The following is a 25838-nucleotide window of genomic DNA, read 5'->3' as shown; positions in this document are numbered from 1 at the left end:
TGGCAACAAATGACCATGTGACTTCAAAATAATTAGTACTTGAGCATTTTTCAATTGCACTTGCCCCAGTGTTTGCATGCTGCTATGCCAAAATCAGAATCTCATTAGCTCCTAGATCTAGGAAGATCTGGAACCATGATCTGTTCCTGTTTCCAAGAGGGGAACACAAATGCATTTTCCAAAATAGTTTATCAGCAATTTTTCTTGCTCACAATGCAGCAGGTGTTAACCTTTGTTCTTAACAAGGGCAATGTAAAATTTGTGATTTTGGCAGCGAAATATGTACCAATGCAAAATGCTTAAAATTTGAGTAGTTAATTGACTTTAACTTGATTTTTAGCTTTTTTAAAGGAACATAAAAGCATGAAAGTGCTGGTTTCTTGGATCATTTACAGTTTAAAAAAAAGTTTAAATGCTTCTTTATTTCAGCAATAACTACTGGTTTGTTATTTTACCTGGAGCTAGGAAACATTAAAACAATATCTCCTTTTTATACTTCTCTCTGCTTTCATCTGTAATGCTGTCATGAAGAGGCTTGAATTCCAGCATCTTTAAGACATTTAATAATTGCTTTTTATGCATGATTAAAGATGCAGATTTATATTTCTGATCTGGGATTAGACATGCCCTCAGAACATAGTGGGACACATCATCTCTGCCATTTAATCTTTGGTTTTTCTGTTTCAATTGAATAAGGACAAAGCTAGAATTTAAACCAACGACAAGTTTTGGGAAAATGTAGGTTGTCTTTTTTTTCTCTTTGCACGAGGTTCAAATGAAGATATTCCCTATGAAAACTAGCAACTGTCTTAGAAGCACTAACCACAAAGACATCAAAAAGGCATGTGTAAGATCAGAACTGACTTGCTGTGTTTGGGCTCTCTCAAACCTCTTTCTCAGTCTCTGGCTGTGCCTCATCTCCTTTTGCTTTGCTTTCCAACAGAGCTTCCCCCTTTAGCCATCCCTAAATCTTGGCATTGCTAGAAGCTGCAAGTTAAACTACTTCTGTAACAAACTTCATACCCTTTGTTTGGTTACCACTTCTGGGTGTCATATCTTATGACATTTCAGGAAGCTTATGGCAATTTATTTTTCTGGAGGAGTCTGTGAAGTTTACACTCTCTTCATGCTCTTTCACTTATTAAACTTTTCCTCTCCTCATCTGCTTAAAGCTAATACAAACTAACCTTGAAATGAAACTTTAGCCTGTCTCCAGAATTTTAGCAGCAGAAATAATTTGAAAAATTACCCAAGACTTGCAAGTAATGGTCAAAGCAGGATTCATTAATTTCTTAATTACCAAGTCCTTTCAGCCCAAAAGGGGATATTATAATTGCTGTCATTTTTGGCCTCGTATGAATTTGTTGGGGGTACTCAGTTACTGTCTTGTAGATGTTAGTGATGGCTGCAGATGGGAGAGTACCAGTCCTTTGTTGGAAGCTGAGGTGGTCAGTGGTTTTGGTGTTGTGAGTGCTGCAAGAAATGAAGATGCAGTTGAAATGTTTGCCAGGAGCTGTCCGTTAATTCTGGTTTATTGCTGCTACCTATAGTTTAATTATGTTTTTATTGATGAGTGGCATAATAAAGACTTCAGTGGGTTTGAGATTACCCAGGGTGTAAGTGGTTGGTGGTCCCTCTCCTCCTCTGTTACCTGCATCCCATGGAATGTGTCTGGGTGTGGTTTATGGGTGTCTAATGGAGCCTTTGTTTGGGTGTGCTGGCTGTTCCAGCACTGGATCTGTCCCTGGAGAACATTATCTCCAGATGAAGACATGACAGCCATCCATGAGATCAGATTAGCTTGTACACATTTATTTGAAAAGGGAATTGGAATTGTGATTATTAATTTATAATTTAATTCCCCATTTACCTAAATGCATCTCATGGACTTTAAATGAGATTCTAGGAAATACTGATCAACATTAGAGAGGAGCAAATACCCAAAAGTTTTGTCTTCTGAAAAATCACATTGGGTTAATTTGTGAACTGTTCAGGTGATTTAAATGCTTTGTCTCAGTTTTGGGCAGAATATTTCATTTGGAGCTGTGCTTTATCCTGCCAGGTGGGCTGTACCTGCCATTGGAGCAGTGGAGCCTTGGTTTGTACCCAGCCCTGGGACAAACCCGGTGTCCTCAGGCTGCTTGGAGCACATTTAATTTAAAAAGTGGTACTTGCCTGGGCATTCAGTAATCACCTAGGAGAGATTGTCATCTTTCATTACTGCATTAACCTTTAGAACTGACAACAGAGTGCCAGCTCACAGTAATTGAGCAGAGGCCCATGAAAATGAGTTTCTTACCTTGTGATTGTGTGTATCATCAGGTTGTTCACTCACTGGGGTTATTTTGTGAGTAACATCCATTTCTCACTAAATTTTAGATTAATTTTTAACTTGCTGGTTTAGACTGTTAAATTCTTAAAATAGCTATCCTGGAGCTGGAAGAATGGGAGAAACATTGCTGTCTCTGGAAACTTGTCACTTGCAGCTTTTCCAGCACTGCATTTTTGAAATTTGATAGAGCATGAATTACAGACAATTCCTATTGTTGTGTTTTTAGGGAAAGAACAAATGTTTGGGACATTGTGTGAAACACAAAATTAGAGGCTTTATTTCAGAGTGCACAATCTGTCCTTCCTTGCCAATGCTTCATCCCAAACAGCCCAAAACCCCTTATCTAACATGATAGAATTTCTTTTTCTGGTGTAATATTCAGGAGTCCCAAATATTTATAATTTAGTGGAAATTAGGCATGTGTAATGTCCATACTAATGGAGTGTTTGTGTTCCTTCAGTAAAGTAGATTTTAATTAGAAGTTACATTGAAGGTCTGATTAGAAAGCAGAGCCCTTCTAGGGATCAATTCTCAGTCAAATTCAGATGATGTAAATTTAACTATAAAGTTATATATTTGTTAATCAGTGTGAGCCACTTGCTCTGTGTGAAAGAATCCTTAGAGAAGTAATTCTGCACCCTGAGCACGTTTCATGTCTGAAGCACATGTTATTAGATGTTTTTTTTTTAAATTGCATAACAAGCTTTAGACTTCTGCTCTTGAGGGCAGATCTACCACTTCCAATTGTATACCCCAGTACTTTAATTTCTGATAAAATATATGTGGGATAAGTTGTTTTGCTAAAATTTTTCTTGCTTTCTAACTAGCTAATTGTAAATCACACCATACTCCACTTGTAAAGAAGCTGTGCATACTCTAAGTGCTGAAAATGATGCTGAGAGTAATTTATTTTAAGGATAATATCTCCCCATGTCACTTCCAGTCACTTAAGCAGCTGAATAAAGCCCAAATATTATTTTCTTCAGCTAGGAACTATTTCCATTATGTCACTGAAAATCGAGGGGTTGGAAAATTGCATGCTATGAGTTTTTTGTGTTTATTTTTTTTCTGAAAAGCTACCATTTGTTTATTTATTGTGGTGTTGTTAGATAGCCAAGACTCTTAAAGGATAATCAGGCAATTTCCAAAGTACTTATCAAGTGAATTAGAGACAAGTTGAAACAGCAGCAGGATGAATTTATTCCTATTAAACTAAATTGTCCTAAACTAACGAGGTAAAGGGAATATAACTTGTGTCCAGCCTGTGGTGAAGATTTTTTCCTCATTCAAGTAGAGAGATTAATGATTTGTCTACATATGCAAATTCCCCAATATAACTCTTTTGGACTACTTTTCTAAATAGTTGTATTGGCACATATTTCTCACACAAGCAGTTATACTCCAGAAGAAAAAAAGGATGGGATTTTTTATGGGAAAGTGTTGTTAATCTAAGATGTCTGTGTCTTCATGGAGTTTTATTCCAAAATAATTCTTCATATGGACTACCAGCTACCGTAAAGGTTGAGGACTCTCATAATTTTTGTACAGTTTTATAGAAGCTGAGGCAGGAAGGATCCACAACATCACCAAGCCTGCTGGAGCATGTGTGAGTCCTTTATGTGTCAGTGTTATCCTTGTAATTTATTGGTTTCACGTGTAGCTAACAATGTTTTGTTTTAAAGATGAATCTTCAACAATGGGTCTCAGCTTTTGTAAATTTATAGGACAGAAAAATTGCAATGCAGTTACATTTCATTGTTCTAACAGTCTGAATGTGTTTGCCCTCATTCCTCCCAAAATGTCCCATAGCTTATTTCCTGATGGAATAGCATTGATGAGGTAGAGAAACACAACTGCTCGCTCACTGCTTTTTTTTTTTTTTGATGAGGTACTTGATTGCAAATTTGCATAACAAGCAATTTAATTTGTCATTGTAATCCCTGGCAGTTTTGATGACCATCTTTGTGAATGTAAAATTGTATTTGCAGTTCTAGTGAAACTGGAATGATGCAAGTTTGTACAGTATGGAAATATATCCTCGAGATTTCTCTTCAGAATCTGTTAAGATGATGTGAAAGTTGACCAGTTGAAACTTGTCTGGTTACTTTACTAAGTGTAATTAACCTGGATAGCACCTGGAAGAAATTTTTGAGAAATTTTGATGCATATACAGCAGCTTCTTACAGTCTCAATTTTCCTTTTGCTAATTCTACTCCTGTGTCTTCCAGAAAAATGTATTTCTTTCCCAATTCCCTATGCATTTCTTTTATGAGCTCTCAATCTCTCATACTTGTTTCCACAAGAGATTTCTGATGGTTGGAAACAGTTTGAGGGCCAAAAGCAGTTTTCCTAAGCTTGTAAACAGGATTTTCTATCTTCAGCTCTGTCAATATATATTACAGGGCCTATAAATGCAAATATTCTTAATGAAAGTTCAACATCTTCCAGATGATTTATGCTAAAGCAGTCATACTGCTTCTGATTAATCACTTAATTAGATAACTGATGTTTCCAATACTTTTGATAAATATTCTGGCTTTTAGATCAATATTGCATTTTCCAGTTTCTTCTGGGATTGAGGCTGCTACAAGTAACAGAACATGTGTGCTAGTGCTGAGCATGTTATTAATCTTTTTTTACAAATGAGCATGGCTTTCCTTCAGTTTTGCTTAGATTGTGAGGCTCGGTGAGTATTTGGTATTGCCAATATCTCTACAAATCCTCACTTTTTTTTCATGCTGTAGGTTGCAAAAGCAGCTCAGCTGCTGAATTCTCACTGACCTTGTGCCCTGTCTGCCACTTAGGGCTGTGCCAAGGTAAGAAGTGCCTTTGGCTGGGAAGGGGTGCTCACATCAGGAGAGTGACATGCAGTGCTGGTATCTTGCTACAATGATGGACTGATTACTGATTGGACTGATTGTGTGAAAGATGAAATATGTGATCAATTATATCTGATTATGAGGAGTTTGACTCTCCTTGCTGTTAGTTTTACTGTGCCTTGGTTTATTAAAAGGCTTATTGGCTGAAACCTTCTCTGTGATGGCATTTCTGGAAACATCACCAAAAGTGATGCTGAAAGAATGATGGTGTAATGTAGAGCTCATGAAAGGGAAGTCACCAGCTTTCACTGGCGTTTACATTTTTGGTGTGACATACTTGAGGCAGAGAATGGGAAGTATTAAGTTCTAATGGGGAATAAAACTTAAAATAGAAACCCTTGTTTTTATCAGACATAGTTAGGGGTTTGACTACATTTCCCACATATTTAAATTAGAATTAAATGACTTTTTAATCCTGGTGCTATCCCTTTCCTCTTGATGCTTGTAATCTAGAATATTTTGGATTATTTTCCCAATCAATCTTTAATTTCTTCTTTTGTTTCAAAATAGGGCTATTGTGGTGTGGGTCAAAAGACAATTTAAAATCAGAGATAGTTGTGTGCTACAGAACCATCAGCAGAATATGAATAACTTATTTGAATCAATGTTTTTTCCCCATCTTTCTTGTAACAATCATTCCCTCTGTGAGCAGGACTCATGGTAACAAAGGGTTTGCTGCTCTGTGAAACTACCTAAATGATCTCTGTAAAATCTGTATCTCAATCAGAAGGGGAGGTTGTCCTGTGGTAATTTATACAAATGATACACTATCATTTGATTACTCATTTATTTAATATGCTTTTTTGATCTGCCAGCACTGATCAGATATTCATGCGGTGGCAGCGGTCTTTTAATAATGAATTCATTCTCATGACCGTGAAGCAGTAATCACAGGGACCTGTCTTTTAATAATTGCTAATTAATATAAGTACATATTCAGTCTTTGCTTTCATCATAATCATTGTGTGACACTTGGCATAGAAGAAAATATCATGTGGAATAAATCGAGTTTCTTCATCTTGATGTGACTCAGGACTAGGAAATGCCCAAGCAGATGTTGACATAAATGCAAACCAAAATGTTACTAGCAAATTCTCTACTTAATATCCAGGAAGTAGTCCTCATTTCCTGATTTCTGTACATTGTTGTATTTAGAGTACATTTAAAACAGAGTACATCTGAAAGTACATTTCAAAACATAGGTTTTGAAGTCTTAGCCATGCAGGAAAACGGGAGGAGGAAGATGAATGGAGAAAGAGTTTGTTTCTTTCTGGAAAGATTATTCCATGTTTCTAGGGGCCAACCATGAGACCTGGCAAGTACCTCTGAAAGAGCTAATTTTGTAGCAATAAATGAAGCTATTCTGTCCTTGAGTCAGAGTCTAAACACCAGCAATGTTTATACCCTGAGATGTTTTAGAAATATGTCGAAGTCCTTTCAATTTCTCGTACATTTGCACAGAAATGGAGAATTTTTTGGTATGTATTGCTCTGTGGGCATTTTTCTAATGTGTATTATAGACACGTAATGGCAGAGTCATTGCTATTGCAAAATGTGCCTCAGATATCAAACTGCTGTAGAGGTGCAATGATGAGCCAGAAACAAAGACTCAAGGTCATAATTTACTATAGCTAATGCTGTTGGATTCCTTTGCCATCTTTAATCCTCAACTGCAAGTGCTATGATTCTCTTCTTCATGGCTATATTGGAGAGCTTCTGGTGGCAACAGCTGAGGTTCTAATAACTTTGTGCTTGGTAGGAAAAAAGAAAAGACATAGCTCATAGACAACAGCTCTCACTTCTGGACTTCCCATTGCCAGTAAAAATCTGGAGGTTTGTCAGTGGGACAGCAGTATGACTTGGAGTGTTTATTCTCTTAATTAATACTCCTCAATACCAAGTCTTGTGGGCTGACAGATGACTGCAGCTGATAGTAGTCATTTGCAGGAGCACTCATTCTACAGCAGACATGGTTTTATTAGCAACCAAGGTTTTAGAGTCATCTTCATGAAGCCATGTCCCAGTGAAGTATGCTATGTGCAAGGGAGGTGCTTGAAGCTGTGCTGGTACTCAAACACTTCAGTGAAGGCAATGCCTCTTCCATTGTTCCTTTAATTGTCAAGTAAGCACACTTTGGCTTTTGGGTTTTCTTAATGAGACAAATCATTGCTGTTGTATAAACCTGGTTCCATTAGGAATATTTACTGTGGATAGATCCCAAGTGAAAACATTCCAGGACATATCCAGAGAGCAGCTTCTGTATGAGCTCTAATGTGCCATTATAAACTGGTAGAATCATGGAATGGTTTGAGTTGGAAGCGACCTTTGAGATAATCAAGTTCCAACCCTCTGCCATGGGCAGGGACACCTTCTACCAGACCAGGGTGCTCAGAGCTCCACCCAACCTGGCTTTGGACACTTCCAGGGATGGGGCAGCCACAGCTTCTCTGGGCAACCTGTGCCAGGGCCTCAGCCTCCTCACAGGGAAGAATTTCTTCCTAATATTTAATCTCTACCTATTCTCTTTCAGTTTGAAGCTATTTCCTCTTGTCCTGTGACTCCAAGCTCTTGTAACAACTCCCCCTTCACTTTTCTTGTAGACTTCCTTCAGGTACTGGAAAAATGCAGTTAGATCATCCCAGGGCCTTTCCTTCAAACCTCTGATATGGAGCTTCCCAGTAAAGACTTTTCCATAGAGGTGCTGCAGATATTCCTGATATTTTACAATAATCCATCCTTATGTGACTTGTTTCTCTCATTTTACACAGAACAAATTGGAATGTCTTTATAGGTCTTTGGTGTACACTGTTGTTAAATTTGGGCTTTTTTTTTTTTTTTTTTTTGTAGTATGCATTATCAGGCATAAACAAACATTACAACAATTTGCCAGACAATCATAAAATAATTCTACACTGTGCAATGTTTTAAACTTTGAGAAGGAAATTAATTTGCATATATCCCTGATGCATTATAAAGGATTAGCGAAAGCTATTTCTGTGTAATGTAATTCTTTTAGCTCATTTTCGTGCAGGGGCAAATCCAGGCTTGAATAAATTGCTCCCAGCAAATAACTTTCTCAAGTCTAGTTGTGGAAACAACTCTTAAAGAATTTGCAATAGAAAACTAATTTTCTTAATGCACCCAACATTGTATCTAAGGATTTCCTCTATTTGCTTTGCATATCTTTAGTCCCTTATAATGTTTGTTTATGCTAAAACTGGGCTTTCACACCTTGTCTTCTCAGAAATCAGCTGGAAGAAAAAGTCTGAACCAGGTTTCTAGAGCTGTGTTTGAGTTGTTTGTGACCATTTGATGGTACCTTGCCTTAAAAATGTCTTTACTTTGCACATATAGGCTTAGTCATCAGAAAATGGCTTCTTTTAAAAAAATCTCCAGTTGAGGAGTATGTGTTACCAACACTGTGTACTTTTAGGAGCTAAGTGCTCTTTCCTACTCTGATTAATTAAATGGCACATGATAGATCAAAAATCTTCACATTTTATCAGTTCATGAAGTATTGAGGACAGAAAGGCTTATATACTATGCCATAAAGTACTAGTTGATGATTGGTGCATAACTTTATTTTTTACCTCTTGAATGTGCAGAGTACATGCTTTGAGCAAAATGAAAGGAAACACATCTCTTATAACCCTACTTTGAGAAACCCATGTATAAAATAATACTACAAGAAGTTTCCAACTTCTCTCAACCTTTTCAGTGCAAGCATCTTCTCTTTCCCTTTGCCTTGGGTCTGTTCTACCCAGCTCCCCTGCACCTGTGACACGTTCCTGGCTGGTTGGTGACTGCTGGGAGCCAACCCACAAACCCCAAAACACCTCAGCAAGGCAGCCAGGCAAGGCTGTAGCCTGTCATTGCACAGGTTTGGAAAAAAAGATTAGAAAAAACCACTGGAGCTCACAGAGGTTATAGAGGACAGCCAAAAACATCCTCCAGCTCTATCCAGGGAATACTACTGTTTTATGAAGGGCTGCCAAGTGAAGGGGAAAGCATTTTGGAGGAGTTGTTTTCACTGTGTACTTGGGAAATGCCAGTTAATAGCTAGAGTTTATTTAGGCTCTATTGCATACATATTCTTTCAACTATTTGGTTTGAGACTTGTAGATCCCTACTTCTTATATATTCTCATATATGTAAGAAATAGATGCAAAAATAATTTCTTACTCTGTGTGTTCATATACCAAAATTTATGTTTTGTAATAAAATTAGATACTTATTATGACAAACATAATGAAGGAGATAATAATGTATGTTAATGGTGGCTCTGCTTATTTTACTTGGTAGTGATTAATTGTCTTTTATTTTGGATTTTAATATGTCAGTTTTTTAATGTTTTAAAGTAATTTAATCCATTTAACATACAGATATAAAGTGCCATTTTAGAAGTAGCAGAATTTTCTCTTTTAATTCACATTTTCCCACTGGGAAATGAAGTTTATCCAACCCTACTTTTCCAAATAAAGGGGATGGATTTAATTAAAAATACTTTAAATAATTGCAATGAAATTGCTTTTCTGATTCTTAAATGAAAGTGAATCTCTTATATTTGAGCTGAGATGAATGTCATGATTTCCATCTCCAAACAGCGATATATTGCATCAGCGAAGCCAAATCTCAGAGTACTGTCAGCATTTCCCAGGAATGCCACTGGTTCTGCACTTTGGTCTGTATCTTGCCTAAGCAGTAACATCCCCATCAGGAAATCTCTGCTTGCTGTAGAGCTGCTGTGCTGCACCCTGGGGTTCCCAGTGCTACTGGTGCTCTGGCTTTACTGGTCTCAGCTTGTTGTATGGCAGTCAGTATTACTGGAAGTGTTTTAGAGACATCCAAGTGATTTATTGGTCAACAGACTAAGAGCTTTAAAGGGGATTAGAGCCTTGGAGCTTTGTCTGGCAGATCTGGAATTGAGCTTTCCCAAAAATGCATTGCCTTGGGAAGAAGGCAAAGGAACAGAACAAGAGTGCAGAGCCACCAGAGTGTTTGGGGCAAATGTTTTGCAAGTGTTTTACTCATTCATATTCTCCTTTCCTGGGGCAGCTCTGCTGTGCTCTAGAGAGGGTATTTTTTTTGTAACTGGCTGACATTTTTCTTCAATAAATTGAGAATCAGAGTCTGTGAACTTGCAGGCTGTGTGGCTTGTGAGGCTGTGAACACATTGTAATGGACTGTGTCTCTGGAGAAAAAAATCCTAGGGAAAAATACCAAGTTCTATCATCTGTGCCACATGTAGTTTATACTAGACTGAGATGCCTCTGGTTCTGCTGCTGTGCAGGATTTGCTGAGCTCTGAAGTATGCCTCCTCACATTCCTGTGACATTCAAATCACCATTTTAATCACCTACTGCTTTCCCAATAAGCTGACCAAAATAAATGTCATTTCTTCCACTGTGTGCCTCTACTGTGCCTCAAACATAATGCTTCTTTTTTCACTAAACATTTTTCCTTCATCATTCATAGGCAATGACTGACTTTTTTCCTAATTTACTTTTCTTTTTTGTGTACTTTATCTTTACCTAAAATATTTTAGCATTTGACTTTCACAAGATGCCTTAGAAAAGTTTTAAAATATATTTATATTCTGCTGTGACCCTGTCCCTGCTTCTCCCTCAGACAAATGAGGAACATCATCTCTGAGCCAGGTGATAGTCATGTTAGGACTCACAGTGATAACTGATTTTTCAGGAGAAGGTTCAGCTGCTGGCAGCTATCCCTTTCATCTCCTTGCCCCAGTTACCACCTGTTCTTTTATAATTCCCTTGAGTCAGCCTTTAAAAGGTGGGAAGCTGTCCAAGATATGTGGATGCTTATGTCTGCTCAGTAAGGGTTGTAGTTCTTTAACTTGCTCTTGCATATCAAGTGTTTTTTTCAGTGCTTTATTTTAAAAATTTATGTTAAATACAATATGAATTCATTTGCTTCATGTTAAATTGTATAATGACTCCTCAGGAAACAACACATACCCAGCTGGTCTATAATTCCAAAATGCATGATCTTTCATTGGATCAAATGTGATATAATGAGCCAGAATTGATAAAACAATTGGATTTAAGGAGTACTTGTCTAGAAGCTGGGAAAAGAAATGTCTGGTGTGTAGGTTAAATATTTATTCTTCCTCATTAAAATGAAGCTGAGTCTAAACATTGGGTACAGTTGGTTTTCAGTTGTAAACACTATATATATACACTCAAGGATATTTTGTACAAAACAAACTGATCTAGAAGTCATGTCTGCCAAAAAGCTGGATATCAAAAGTAGAATAATTTCTGATTTCACTTGCTGTTTTAGAATGTTATAATGGGAATTTTTCAGTGGTGTATATTTCCCATCTGCTTATTGTTCCTTTGAAGGGGGCACAAGGTTTCTTATTGTGTTTTTGATTGAATCAAAGCACAATGCATCCTTCCATACATCCTTCAGAACAAGGAACTGTAACCTAAGCCATAGCTTGATTGATGAACTCCAGGATTCATCTCTGCACATGGTTCTTGCAGAGAAATTGGGTGCTGTGATGTTAATATGTCCAGACTTCAAGTCATTTGAAATTACGGATGGATTAAGCAAAAGAAAATGGACTGTGGGCTCTGTTTTATGGAATAAGTATGGAACATCTATGAAAAGTAGTCGTGAAACTCATAATTCTTTTATACTCCCACTCCATGTATATTTTTAGTATTAACTTTGAATTCTTTATTCTTTTTGATTAGGCACCATTTTAAGAGTATTTAAAAATTTTCTGCTTTAACTTTTAAACTCCTTATTTTTAGCTGCATATTGACATTTTTTTTTCTGTTTGGAGAAATGTGTTCTTGAATGGCTGCCAATAAAACTTTTCTCCTAGATGCCATTCTTGTCATCAGTTATTGTTCCCTCATCACCCTGGACAGAAAAATAACTGTAGTTATCCCATCACCATTTGTGCTGGGGTTCTGGCCCACTAATAGAATAGAATGCCTTTCTTTCAAAAAATATTCTTAATGTAGCAGATGTATTACTTTCTGGGATTTTATAGGGTGATTTCTCCCTCAGATTTTTCCCCTAGATGCTGAATATCCATAGGGAGCGTGTGACTTGCCTGACTTTAGTTGAGCTTTGCTTTTTCCTTTGTTCCATGGATTTAATAATTTCAACACTTTCTTTACTTTCTGCCTGTTTGGAGGGTTGGCGAAAGAGAAGAAAATTTACTGGGCTCAGTCAGTCTACTCCTTAGTATTAAAGATGTCTCTGGTAGAGTCCTTCATGCTTCCCTTGGCACAAGTTAGTTTAGGTAATGTGTGCTGCTTCTGATGAGTTTCAATTGTGTTTTCTGGTTTCTTTAGTTTCTAGTCTACAGCTGAATATACCAACAGCATCAGTAAAAACCTATGTAACATGACAAAAAAATGCTGCTAGTCTCTTTCTCCTGACTTTTGCTCTTTACCAGTTGCACAAATTACTCTGGTCATCAATTAATCTAAATACCTTCCATTAAAAACAATTTCATTTAAAGATGATGGGTGTTCTTATTCTTTACGCCTTATGATTCACAGCCTGCCTGTCTTATGTGACCATATCCATATAATAAAGCAGTGGCAAAAGGCCATGTGGATCATTCAATTATTTTTGCACAAGACTTGTTATTCCTCACAATCTCACCTTCAATTTTTTTTTCTATAAGATTCCCTGTTGATCATTTTTATTCTATTAGTAACTTTGAATTACTCCAGATAGAAAGGAAAAAAATGAGCAGTATGGAGGGATTGAAAGCAGCTCTGATTACCGGTAAGGGAAAAAGGCTTTTTTATTTTTTATTTTTTTTTTTAATAGAATCTATATTTGCATGTGAAAAAAATAAAGGTCTTGGCAGCAGCGACTGCAAGAGGGTATGAGTAGAAGCCCCATTACAGAAATGTTAAATTGATAACATCAGAGCAAATGAAAATGTTACTTTTGCATATTTCTGAAGAAGGCTGTGTTTTGAAACACTATCCATATACTTGGGTGAAGGGAAGGTTGGGTTTACATCACTTTGTTTGAGAAGGAAACGGCTGCGTGGATTTCCAGCCTTGTCCAGGGTCCTGAATGTCAAAAGACTGAGCCAAATATTGTGTTTGATACAGACTTTAGTCTTCAGATTTGGGCAGGGAATCTTTTTTTGTTGTTAATTGCTGAAGCTGGCAAGGAGATATTTACTCATAAGTTCTTCCTTTTTATAGAGTAAAATATTACTCCTATGTGACTGAGACATAAAATAAATCTAATATATATTCTGTCTAATTGTTTGTTGACCATGCAGGAATGCAGGCAGCCAAAGAGTAACAGGTGAATTTGGTCAGTGGTCTAGTTGATGAAAAGTACCTTGGCATAGATGATTCCCCCTGATCCCCCTTTTCCCATTTTATACTCTTTATTCTTATTATGGCTCCACACTATAGATGTGGTATCCTGAGCAGTGGGACTGCCCTGTCATTAAAGGTTGTGTTTTCCTTCTAAGGAAAGGAAATTTATTCCCTGAACTTGACCTAATATTTTAGTTCTGAAAGTGAAACCTCATGAAGAAATACTGTGCTCAAGCAAAGAAGAGATCAAATTTACATTGCCTAGGAGGGTGGCTTCTAACTGAAATGGGCTTGGTTGTTTAAATACAAGGGCAATCCCAAGCCTTGGTGCAAAAAGGATGCAAGTCCTGATCTGTTTTGTGTCAGCTCTTCATGTTTTGGGTGGTTTCCACAGTGGCTGTGAATCACTGAAGCTTATGTGAATCACAATTCATTCTAATTTTTCCTATGTGCAAAATTTTCTCCCCTGTGAAGGATTGGATCCAGCTTGCAGAAGCAGCTGAAGTAGGGCCCTGGCTCAACACTATTAGCCATGTCCAACATGTCTTTTTTTGGAAGTTTCTGTTGTAGCAGAAAACAAGATATGTAAGGCAAAGTTTTTGGCCATGTGACTAAAATAGCTTGTAGAGGACCTTGGCTACCAAAAAATGTGTGAAAACTTTGGCTAAGAAGGGGAACCATTGATTAATACTCCTAATTAGTTGGAAGAACTAAAGATTCCCTCTGGTTCCCTTTCTCTCTGTTGTAGTTTGACCAAGCCCCAGGTAGCTATTTCCTAACACATGAACATGCTTCTCTTTTTCCTGGTCTGCTGATACGTTTTTTTCTTAATGTAGATTTTGTGACATTTTCTTTCTTTTCATTATAAAATATCTGCTTATGCAAAAGTTTGTTCTGTCCCTGTCAGTCCTATCACCATGGTAGTGAGACTACAGAAATGAGCCCACTGACTCTTTAAATATTTCAGGGCATGTGCAATATCTTTTATTTCTTACCAATCACACTTTTGGAATTGAACATCTGCATCTAATACTGTTTACATCTAGTGAAGATGGGTCTAACTTGTGAGACAATTTCCACTGTAGATGTACAGTTAAATTTGTCTAATAGAAGTATCAATGGAAACCTTCCTGGAATTGGTGTTCAGAGTTGCCCTCATTGATTTTAATGATCTCATATTAATCTTCATTGATCTTTAAGCAAACCTAATATAAAAACAATTTAAAAATATTTTTTTAACAAGGAAAAATGAGTTGATACCTTGATAGCAAGAATCAAAGTGAATTTGATATGCAACAATCTGTGCTGACTCTGGATTCCTGAGACTTTATCTTTAAATGCTGAAGATACAATCACAAATTAGTGGCGATTAGTTACCAGGAACTTCTGATTAAAACATATTTGGGAACCATAAGCACTTATTTGTTCCTGAAAATTTAGTCCTCTCAATCTCTGATTTTGCAATTAGATTTTTATTTTCAATGATACTTTCTAAAAACCTCTCTTACTTTTAAAAATTTTTAAATTTTTTTTTTAATTTTATTTTTTAGGACAGCTTATTTGACACACTTTTGTATTAGAAATAATTAATTTTCAGTCCAAGAAGTTTGCATAGCCTAGTAACTTCCTGCCACGCCTTGTCTCACTCTCAAACTGGATTTTGCTTTTTCTTTGAAAATCTGAAGTCTTAAGGAAAAAAAATATAGATGAGCCTGAGGCATACAGCAAAACAGAAAGGAAATTTTTGAAGTAAAGCCCAAACACAAGAAGGATCAAAATCAAGTGTTATTTCATGATGAAAGGTTGTTAAAATTGCTGGAGGGCTCTCAAAGTACAATGTACTTCTGTCAGTATCTTTGTAGTTCTGGACAAGTTACAAACATTGTGTAAATGACCTAAATTGTCATTAATCTCATCAAGCACTGACACAAAAACCCTTCCATGTTTGGAGGCTTTTGAGAAACAAACCCCCAAAACCTGCTTCGATAGCTGAGCTCTACCTTTCAAATAAAACAGGCACTACCAAAGAGTGCTTGAAGCTTTTTAGTCTTTATTATGAATTCTGGACTCGGGTGTTGGTGGTTGCCTGAAATACAGCTCTATCTGATTTTGAGGTCATGAGAGAGGGAGCCAGTAACAAATTACTTCAATTAAAGAAAAAAAAAATGTGATCCAACAACTGATAAAAGAAACTGTCTGTGAGATAAAAAGTCTTTGAGAAGGTGCCTGGCAGTAAATTCTCATAAATTCAGGTGTTTCAAGGACTGTCCAAGTATTTTTTTAGCCGTCTTATTCAAATGGAAGCCCTTCATAAAATTTCAGCAGTACCTTTCTCATTCATCAAATACTTGCTGATCTTTTCACTACAAAAAGGAAAGCTTTTGTTTAAGCTTGTATCTGAGCACTGTGTATTCATCTGAATGTCTGACTTGTAGAGAATCCTGAACTTCTAGAGCAGGAAATAGTTGGAAATAAATAGAAATCAAGTGCAGTTGAGTTGAATGGTGAATGTACCCTTTTGTAAGCATGGAGGATGTGAACATGTAAAAAACATCAGTGGAAACATTGCAAAACATCAGGGCAGTGGGAATTCCTAGCAGCCATGGGGGATTCTTTTGTGGCTCTCCTTTTGTATCCTTGGAGGCCGAGCAGTTGTCTTAGTTTTACATCTCCTGTTCCTCTTGGAGTCATACAAATTATAAAGAGGTCTTGGCTTGCTACTGCCAGTGAAGTATTTTAATTATAGTACTGCAGCCTCAGAGCTCCCAAGTGGAGAATTGTACATACATCTTCCACTATATGACTATACTCCAGTGACTTGTAGATGCAACAGTCCTAATACCAGTGGTAGTGCTGTAGTTTATTCTATAGGTGTAGTATATCCTTAATTTAGTTCTTTCAGTTACCAAATAATTGCAGATACTTGTCTGCTAAATTTTTTTTTTTTTTTGATACAAATGCCTTGTAAGTACTTGCTATCCACCAGGTATTCAGTAGTATCCATGAGCTTTCTGTTTCATCCTGTTTGCTTTCATAATAAGCAGTGCTACTCTAATCTGAATGTGGGAATTTCAAGGCTTTGTGAGTGTGTTAGTGCCTGCCTGATGATGCTCAGAGGTGGGGTCTGCTAAACCTGTGGTTTTCTTCCAGTCCTGAAGCTATTTGTAGTCGTCTGCTTATTTTACAGAATTCCAAGCTGTTGTATTCTAAGCTGTGCCCTGCACAGTTTCCAACTCATGAGTTTTAATCTGTGTCTGTCTGAGAAATTTTAATTGATCTGATGTCTAAAATGCAAGAAAACACTTATTTCTTTGTGTAAATTACTTTGAAATCAGGTGTGGCTAATCTTGGGGGAGGTTTCCTTTCCACTTTGGAATAGTTGAAGAAATGAATAAACTAGAAGGTCAGCGCTCTCCATCAGTGCTTTGTGTGGTCTAGTGTGTGAGCAGGGGTTTAGAGTTGCGTAGTATCAGTTCTTTATCCAAGTGTGGATGCTGTGTGCAACAAATAACACCTCTAGAGGCTGTTGTAACAGACCTTGTAAGCAATTTCTCTAACACTTTTCACTGCCTTCCTTCTCACTTGTCTGCCTCCTGCTTGCAAACAGAAAGCACCCTGAAAACCAGGCTAGCAGGGCTTGCACGCTGAATATGCAGTTCAATTGCTTGTTGGATAGGAGGTTTCTGTCTACAAAAAGGGCAAAATCAGATGTATTAAAACTGCAGTGTTTTTTTTTTTGACACTGCAATGGCAGAATTTTTTACACTTGCCGAAGTTTTCAGAGGTTAAAAGTGTTTCTCAGTCCACCACAAGTCTGCTGGGAAGTTGTGTGATGGTGTCTCTGAGAGGACTGTGTCCTGAACACTGCAAAGCTGCTGCAACCTGGTGGGCACCGCTGCTAAATAAAGACTAGACATTTACAGGTCCAAAAAATTAACAGAAATCTGCCAACCTGTCACTGCTTGTGAATGCTCTGCTTAGACAGATGCCTGAGAGGAGGAGAGGGAGCGCAGGTGGAGAAGGAACCTCTGACAGAGAGAAAATGCTAATCCAGTTTTTTTTCCTACATCATGTCAGCTTTGATTTCTTCTTCATCTTTGTCTACTTCCCTAAATTATCTGCAATAATTGTGCAAGTGGCCTGAATGAATGAAGGCTTTGACTAATTAAATAGTGAAAGATGGAAATGCAGGTATAATCTGATTATCCAAGCAAAATGACAAAAATAACATGCAAGTGATTGGTGTGACCTATTGAACTCAAATTTAGCATGTTGGCTGTCTTACTGATACTGCTTTGACTAAAACTGACAGCACCTTGCATATTTGTACAACCAGCACAAATAACTTTATCTTATGTTTAAAAAAAGAATCTTGGTAATAGGCACCTTGATTTTAGTCATTGGTTCAAGGGAGGGTTTTTGAACAAAGGTGATAGAAATGGTGCTCCCTATATTTCTTAATTTATGTGTAAAGAGGCAACTTAAGGTAGTTTTAGGCTGATCATGTCACATTGGATGAAATTAATATGCAAATCAGTGTATTTGATTTCTTTATTCTTGGAGCTGAATTTAGACCTGTAGTAGCTATTGATAACAGTTCTCACTTACCAGGATTATTTCTATTTGTCTAAAGATCTGGACAAATGTAAACACTGTAAGAGATGTTCAACTCATCCCTGTCATTGTGCTGTTGTTAACACTGTACCAGACTCTACACTCTTCATCAAAATGCATAAGTATTTTCATCATGCCTAAATCTTGGTATTTAATGGCTGCAAAGAAACTCAGGTTATTTTAAAGCTATTCATGGTGTAAAATGGCTGCAATTTATTGTACCAGAGTATCCACCTCGTAGGGGAACCAGTAAATCAATTTTCTGGCTGAAGATTTTCAATGCAATTTTCTCCACAAGATCAAATTAGTAGCTGGTGAGCTTCTGTCTAAAATCTCTAATAGCACTTTGTGCATCTTCCTCTCTTTCCATCTGTCACAAAGTGCCAGTGTGCCCATTTTCCTGCAAGTCTGGTTACCATTCCAGCTGCCATCTGCCAGCTGTTCTTTTGAACTACACTTTGACTCCCATGAGCCCCACGGTGGCTGTTTGGGTGCTGGGATCCTCACTGCTGTTAGCAAGTGTGAGGTACCACTTTGCACTGCCTTGCTCATTGATTGAGTGCTTTGAATTTAGAAATCTGCCTAAAAGGGGCTGCTTTTGCCAAGGCAACATAATTCACATTAAAAAGGTGCTGCAGCTCTTTTCCTGATCCAATTCAATTCCTTCATAACTTTTAGCTGCCTTTCTTTCAAGTGCCTTGGCAAGCTTTAACTGTGGCCATGCTGAGATGCTGAGGCAGCAGGACTCAAGAGCCAGCATGTCTCAGCTTCAGACATTATATTTAAACGTGTGAGTCAAACTTCAACCTCTGTCACTTGTATCAAGGCATTAGCTGGCTGGGTGTTTTGCAGGAGGATTAAATATTCTGAACAAAGATAAATCATGGGGATAAAAGTCTCTTTGATTTACAGATTTATAAACTTTTATCTGACAAGGTTATTTGCATTTTCTTGTCCATTAAGTTTACTTCTGATGACAGAAATATATGTATGTTTCTAAAATCTATTCAAATAAATAATCTGATTACATTCAAGAAGAGTTAAGACTATTTTATTGATTTTTTCCAGAACACCCATGTAGAGTAGTGAATATGACTGCATAAATTGTGTATTTATATGTTTGAACTGTTTATTAGCACAGAAAGTAAGATGCTCCTGATATTAAATACTTTAAAGGCAAAGCCTTCCTCATGACACTTCTAGAAATGCTTTTCATTTCCTATGCTGAGGAACACAAAGAGAAGTTTCTAAATGCAGCTGCAGTAGTACAGAACAATTCATTCAATTTGTTTTGGAGGTTTGTGTAAAGCACTTCCAGCCAGTTCAGAGTCCCAGTCAGTGTAATTCCAAAGGAATCATAATATTCTTCTCCCAGTCTATATTTCTTGTCTTTGGTCTATTTTGGAATTCTTTCTTTAAAATTTGTCAGAAGACAGATTGATTAAGTAGGTCCAGACACAGGCTTTGTATTCAAGCCAAATATTATCTTTGTCTGTGCCAATGCAATTAGAGTAGATGAAGTGAAGCTGCAGAGACCAGATCATCAAGGGTAAATCATTGCAGATCCTTTAACCTGTGAATGCTTACGAGACTGAGCCAAGACAAGTAGCTCTTTTGGACTCTGACAATTCATTGATATTTTAATTTTACTTGAATACTATTTTTAAATAATAATTAATAGCCAGTAGCACTTTTGACTTTAGTAGTTTCTTACTTTTCCAATACTTTTTTTCCTAATTCAAATCAGAGATAGGATCAGAATGAGAATGTTTTTGAGATTATTCCTTTGTAAGTGGTGATAGATTCTTCCCCTTCATGGTATTGACTGAAAGTTTTTTGAACAACTAATGAAATAAAAGTATTGATTTTGTTTGGTGTTCTTTTAGCTCTTTTAATTTTTTTTCCTTATTGTAGCCTTCTCTCTCTAGAAACTGTTGCCACAAACTTATGGGGAAAGCAAAGGTGTTTATCTTACATTTTCTTGTATTGAACAGATAGATCCCTCGGGATTGATTAACCATATAAAAGGATTAAAGTGGGTTTTTTATTTTTAATATATTGAATCTAAATTAAGCCTTTATCCTAAAAGAAAAATTGAAGTAGATTTTAGTGTAGCCTTTGTGCATTTCCTTCTAAGCAGTAGTTGTCTCTGATCTAACATTGCATCTAAATAACATACCTGATCTGTAGCTGAAAAATCACAGCTTCTTTCTGGAATTCAAAACTTCTGAATGCACACAAGACATCTTTCAAATGCCAATGTGTAATGCTTGGGAATCCTGGGTTTATCTCTTCTATGGTTTTTCCTATTTTAAAGCAATTATTTAAGATGCATTTAATTTTCTTGTCTCTTTTTTGCTCACGTGCAAAAAAGTTATGCCCATCCTGTTGATCTTGTTCAGTGCAGAGGGAAAAATTCCTTAAGAGAAATAGAATATTTTAGAAAATGGCTTCCCTCCTCAGTTTAGTTATTGGATTCTTTTAAAAGAGTTTTATCAAATCAGAAAAGCGACAAGTTTGTCACTCAGACTTGAAATAGAACAGACAACTATCAGGATTTTTTTGGCTTTGTTTCCTTTGATATTTCATGGTGTGTTTAGCAAGATTCAATCTCAGTGACTCCTTTAAAAATATCCAGTTGAAATGTTTGAGCTTTTCCAGCCTTGAACTTATTTTTCTGCAAAAGCCAAACTTTGGTTTTCAGGGAACAAACCACCAGCAAATGAGTGTGAAAGCAGGAGAGGCTGCATGTGCTTGTGTGGAGAAACTGGGGTGAAATCCCATATCTGCTGCTCCACACAGAACATTCAGTGCGATTTTCCAAAATCTGTTTGCCTCAGCTTGGGATAAGGGAGGGCTGCAATAGCTGATTTTTAGCCAAGAAGAAAACTTAATGTCATTGATATTTGAAAAAGAAGTTGCAGTTACACTTCTTTCATGGTTCTGCTCCTCAGGAGCAAAGGTTGCTCATTAGAAAAAGGCAATATTAATTTACGGCATCAATATTTGAATTTGAGGTTTTGTTATATTTATCAATTAGATTTGTTTACAATTGAAACTCTAAATGCTTTTCTAGATAACGTCCATATTCTACATAATATATAACATAAAATGATGTACAGAGATGAAAATATGATTTAAAGGGAATTCCAGAACAGTATTTTCTAGTTTCCTGTAGCAGAATAACTGAGATCTGCATCATAGCCAGAGTTTATCTGGATTCAGTGCTATTGAAATTAATTTACTACAAGGTTTTGGATTATTTTTTTCCGGTTTTCTTTTGGATTATTTTACTTCCCTCCATTCCTCTCCAACAGCAAGAATTTAATCACTCATTTTAGGGCAGAGGACTCTAAATCAAAGCCTGTAGTGAAGTGGTAAGGGAATTAGGGTTTCCAAATTCCAGTTTTCACCCTGATCTCCAATCCTATTTGGAAGTCCTCTGTCAAGATGTTAAAACTGAGTCCTTAAAGTGGTCAGAATGTACAAGGAAGTGCAGCTGTGGGAACAAATCACACATCAAAGCTTTGGCGTTTTCACTCTGGATGTGAAATGTGACATGTTAAACTGTATAGTACTTTACAAAGCAGTTATCATAAAAAAACCCAACCAAACAAAATACCTGGAGGAAGCTTAAAGCAAAGCTCTGAAAGCTCAGGGGATGACTGTGGATTTCCATAACTGTTAAATAAAAAAAAGAAAAAGTCCTCTGCATCTTCAAGAGCTGGAGGTCTATTTGTTATGGGACTTGCTGCAGCTTAAGTAAATGGAAAATATGCTGTGTTTCAAACATAGGAATGATAATTTCTGTAAAAGCATTTGTGAGAACCCCGGGTTTGGTTTGGGGTCTCGTGTGGTGGTAAAGTCTCTCCTCCAACCCGTGATTCCAAAGAAAGGCTCAGCAGCCTCTTGCTGTTCGGTCTCAAGGCAGTTTATTGAGTTATCTAAAAGATTTTCTTCTCAGGCTGCGGCTGTTTGGTCAGCAGCCCAAACAGAGGCACACACACACACTGACATCCTCTCTGTCTGCTGTCTTCTTCTTCTCTCCCCCCGCCCAGGGCTGCTGCTATCTTTTATATGATATATTACGTATTACATGTTTATAGTTTTTCCCCAATACCTACTACCTATATTACCAAGTGCTTTTCTAACTAAACCAATCTGTGAGTGCCAACATCACCAAGAACACGGAGGCAAGGAAGAAGATGGAGGAAGAACAGGATCAGCCCACTTTCCTCCATCTTAGAACTTCTGACCCCCATGTAACAAAACAACAACCCCCCTGTACAGGTGCTAAAACCCCCCTGTACAATACTAAAAAAAATTCCCCTCTGTTTTGTAACTATTTTTACTATACTATCTAACCCTTTGTGACTGCTTGTTCCACCTACAAAGTTGGTCACTCATTCCATGGCTCAAACTCAAAATCACAGCTGTTTCCAGCTGCCTGCCAGGGTCTAAAATGCTTCTGACCAAGGCCTGGAACCTCTGAAAATGTCTGAGAGACTTTTTGAGTTCCAACAAGCATTAAACAGTGCCATAGCTTAGCAGAGAGTGGCCACCCTGGGCAGAAGGTCTGAGAACACAAACGTACATGTTGATGAGAAATCAGAGCTTCTGCTCTGCCATTCTGTCTGGTCAGGAGCATCGTGCAGCAGCCGGTGGGCTGTGGCTGTACAGGCAGCAGCAAAAGGAGCCGTGGTTGGAATTGCTGGAATGATCTTTGCCAGCCTTCCTGCCAGCAGCTGGCAGACACTGTCCAAGCCTGCACACCCAGGCTCCAGCCCAGCAAACAAGCAGGACTGTGTTTAAAGCAATTTTGTTTTCTGTTTTCCTCTGTCTGCAGGCTCTGTAGGGAACTCCCATGGCCATACTGAGCAGAGCTCGATACCAGAATGCCTTGGCATGAGCAGTAAGGCTTTCCAAGTCCTCAAGGTAAGTAAAGTTTAAAAATATCAGATTATATTGTACAAATAAAAACAAAACACCCTGAGCCTTCTCCTTCTCTGCAAAAGAGCTGTTTGCAATTACTTTTCCAGTGGAAGCCAAGCTTGGCTGATGTGTTATGAGACAAGTTTAGGTAATGGTGAAGGACTTTGTGTTTTCTTCAGAGTTAAGCAAGCTGGTTTCTAAGAAACATTCTTAAATTAAAGATTATGAAGTGATGTCCCTGTCATGGCAGGGAGGGTGGAACTAGGTGGTTTAAAGGCTCCTTCCAACATGGAATTCAGTGATTCCATGAGGCAGAACAGTTCTTGCCCTTCCAAGTGAAGAGCTTTGAATTTTGTGTCTAGTCACTCACTGCAATTGCACAGTCACTTTTTCTGCAGGGTGTTTGAAAGCAGTTAGTCTAAAACCTGCTGGCTAGAGAAGATTAGTGACTAAGGATGAAATGTTTCTTTCAGATTAATTAGAGACCAACCATAAACTACTGGAACTCAGTGTTAACCCTTGCAGTGCTGACAGGAGCACTTAGATCCTGGCAGTAGTCAATGTCAGTTTTGGGATGTGCCATGTCTTTGGTAAAGTCTCTGGGGTCATTGGATGGTTAATAATTGTTAAAGGCTAACATTATAAAGTTAAAAAAGGAGATGTTTGATTTCCTGACACTTGAAATGTTTCTTACTGTGGATCCTGTACTCCAAACCATGTGCAGATTCTTCTCAAATGTTACTGCACCATGGAGTTCACTTTACATGGGGTCATTAAATAGTTCTTATCTTGTAACAAAAGGGGTTGAATAGAGCAAGCCCCTCTTGATTGTACTCTAAAAATAGATTAAAACATAAGAAGAACTAGAAAGTTGCACCTCTAGTTTGAAGTGTCTAATTGCAGTAAAAGTGACATTTTAGAAGGGCAGGTAATAAAATAGTAGTTCCATTTTTATTCTTCTACATTTTTTAGCTCTTGATCTGTGTGTGTGAACTTCAGCCTTTATGGTACCTGTTCTACTGTAGGGTCTTCCTCAGTGGTGTGTTATTCACTGAATTTTTAAATTCTAGCTCCACATACCATGTCTAGTAGCTCACACTGGGGTCCATATTGATTTGTTTCATCATTATGACTCAAGTTGTTAGTGTTGCTGTGGTCATTTAAAATCAGTACTACTTCCCCCCTGTATTTTACATGTACTCTTAGTGTTGAAAGAAGAGGTATGTAGAAATATTTCACTAATAAAAATCACTTGATTTATTTAATTGAATTTCACAAAGAACTTTAAGATATCTTCAAATGTATTTTTTTTTTTGCATCCAGCAGTGTGGAGAGGTTTTGGTGTATAAATTGAATACAATTGCCTGTAGTTAATGTTAAATACTTGCCATTTGAAATCAAAGCAGTTTGATAGAATGCTAGAATCACACAGCTATTTTTATTTCCTCTTTCAAGGAATCCTTCTGTTAGAGTAGTCAGAGAACTGATAGAAAAGTAGCTCATCTGAAATTTTGTATTCGTATAAACATTCTGTCATCAAACTTCTTGCTGGAATATTTACATAAAATACAATATGTGACTGAACAATTAATGTAAATATATTTAAGGATGCAGAAACAGTCACAAACACTTATTTCCATGTTCATCTAGATTAATTGTAAAACTGAGCTTCCTGGATACAAGTAAAGCATCTTTAAATTTATCTTTATCCTTTGTAGTGAAACAAAATATATGCTGATCTATTAGCCCCACTGGAAGTTTTACCACAAACATTTGGGTAAAAACTTTAGCTAATATGACATCTGTGCATAATTATGCATCCCATCACTCTTCCTGGTGCTACTTTACTATTCCTCTATTAGAAGTGTCAGGACAATGCTGCAAACATAATGGTTTTAATCAGCACAGACACAGTAAACAACTGTTCATTATGAGGATCAGAATAAAAAATGGCTTGAAGTCATAGCTTCTAAAGAAAAAGCTGATCTTGTTAGTTAAATAATATGTTCTCAAGATACTCCTTATTTTAGGTGTATTTTCCATCTGTCTCAGTTGATAAGGAACTTCTGGCAGTCTAATGAATTCTTTGATTACTCTAAGTACTAAACCTGCATTTTAACTGATTTGAAATAAATTCAAACACATCTGTAAGAGTTTCTTCAGAACAGCCTGTTCCAGAGAAAGTTTTCCATTTCTTTTACAGAAAGCTCAAGTCACAAAAACACCGTATTTGTAACCACATGGAAAAGAATAATTGAGTTGTAATGTTACTGTTGTATTGATATATATCTGGATCCTATTAGGTTTGGTTTGTTTAAAGTTCTGGAAGTTCATGTCAAATTTTGCATGCAATTAATCTTATATTCATATTATTTATGTGAAGTAACAGAGAGGGACATAGGGGGAATTGGGGTAATGATGGCCTGCTTTGCTGTGTTGACTCTTCCAGCAGGTGCTGCTTATGTGGAAATAAACAGAATTAATAAAAAAGTTTTAAACTCTTCTGTAGCCTGAGTGATAATCAGAACTGTAAAAATGCAGCCATGAAAGCTGGCAGATGAGATTGAATTCCTGGCATTATTGACAGTGCTCAGTTGTTCAGTGTTTTCTTAAGTGGTCATTGTTAAATAGCATCATATTCTCAGCTGCTTCCAGTGATGAGAGGAAAGATTTGCAGCCTTGTGGTGACACATCCTCGTTCCTCAGCTTTGATTGTGGTGGTCAGTATGTGGGTACGTTTTCTGACTG

The 25838-nt window shown here is 37.2% G+C and overlaps 1 long non-coding RNA gene across 1 annotated transcript in view; it reads left to right on the top strand.

Annotated features, from left to right (window-relative positions):
• LOC146766939 (uncharacterized) overlaps window positions 1–25592 on the top strand; it is an 81655-nt gene extending 56063 nt beyond the window's left edge. Inside the window, exons 2-3 of the long non-coding RNA XR_014956610.1 lie at window positions 23005–23093; window positions 25294–25592. This is a non-coding gene — a long non-coding RNA (uncharacterized LOC146766939). The remainder of the gene's footprint in view (window positions 1–23004; window positions 23094–25293) is intronic.
• Window positions 25593–25838: the final 246 nt, after the last annotated feature.

The sequence above is a fragment of the Lonchura striata genome, chromosome 7 (genome assembly GCF_050655825.1).
Source record: "Lonchura striata isolate lonStrDom1 chromosome 7, ASM5065582v1, whole genome shotgun sequence".
NCBI lineage: Eukaryota > Metazoa > Chordata > Aves > Passeriformes > Estrildidae > Lonchura > Lonchura striata.
Note: the sequence above shows the minus strand (reverse complement) of the source record. Positions and strands in the feature narration are given on the sequence as shown.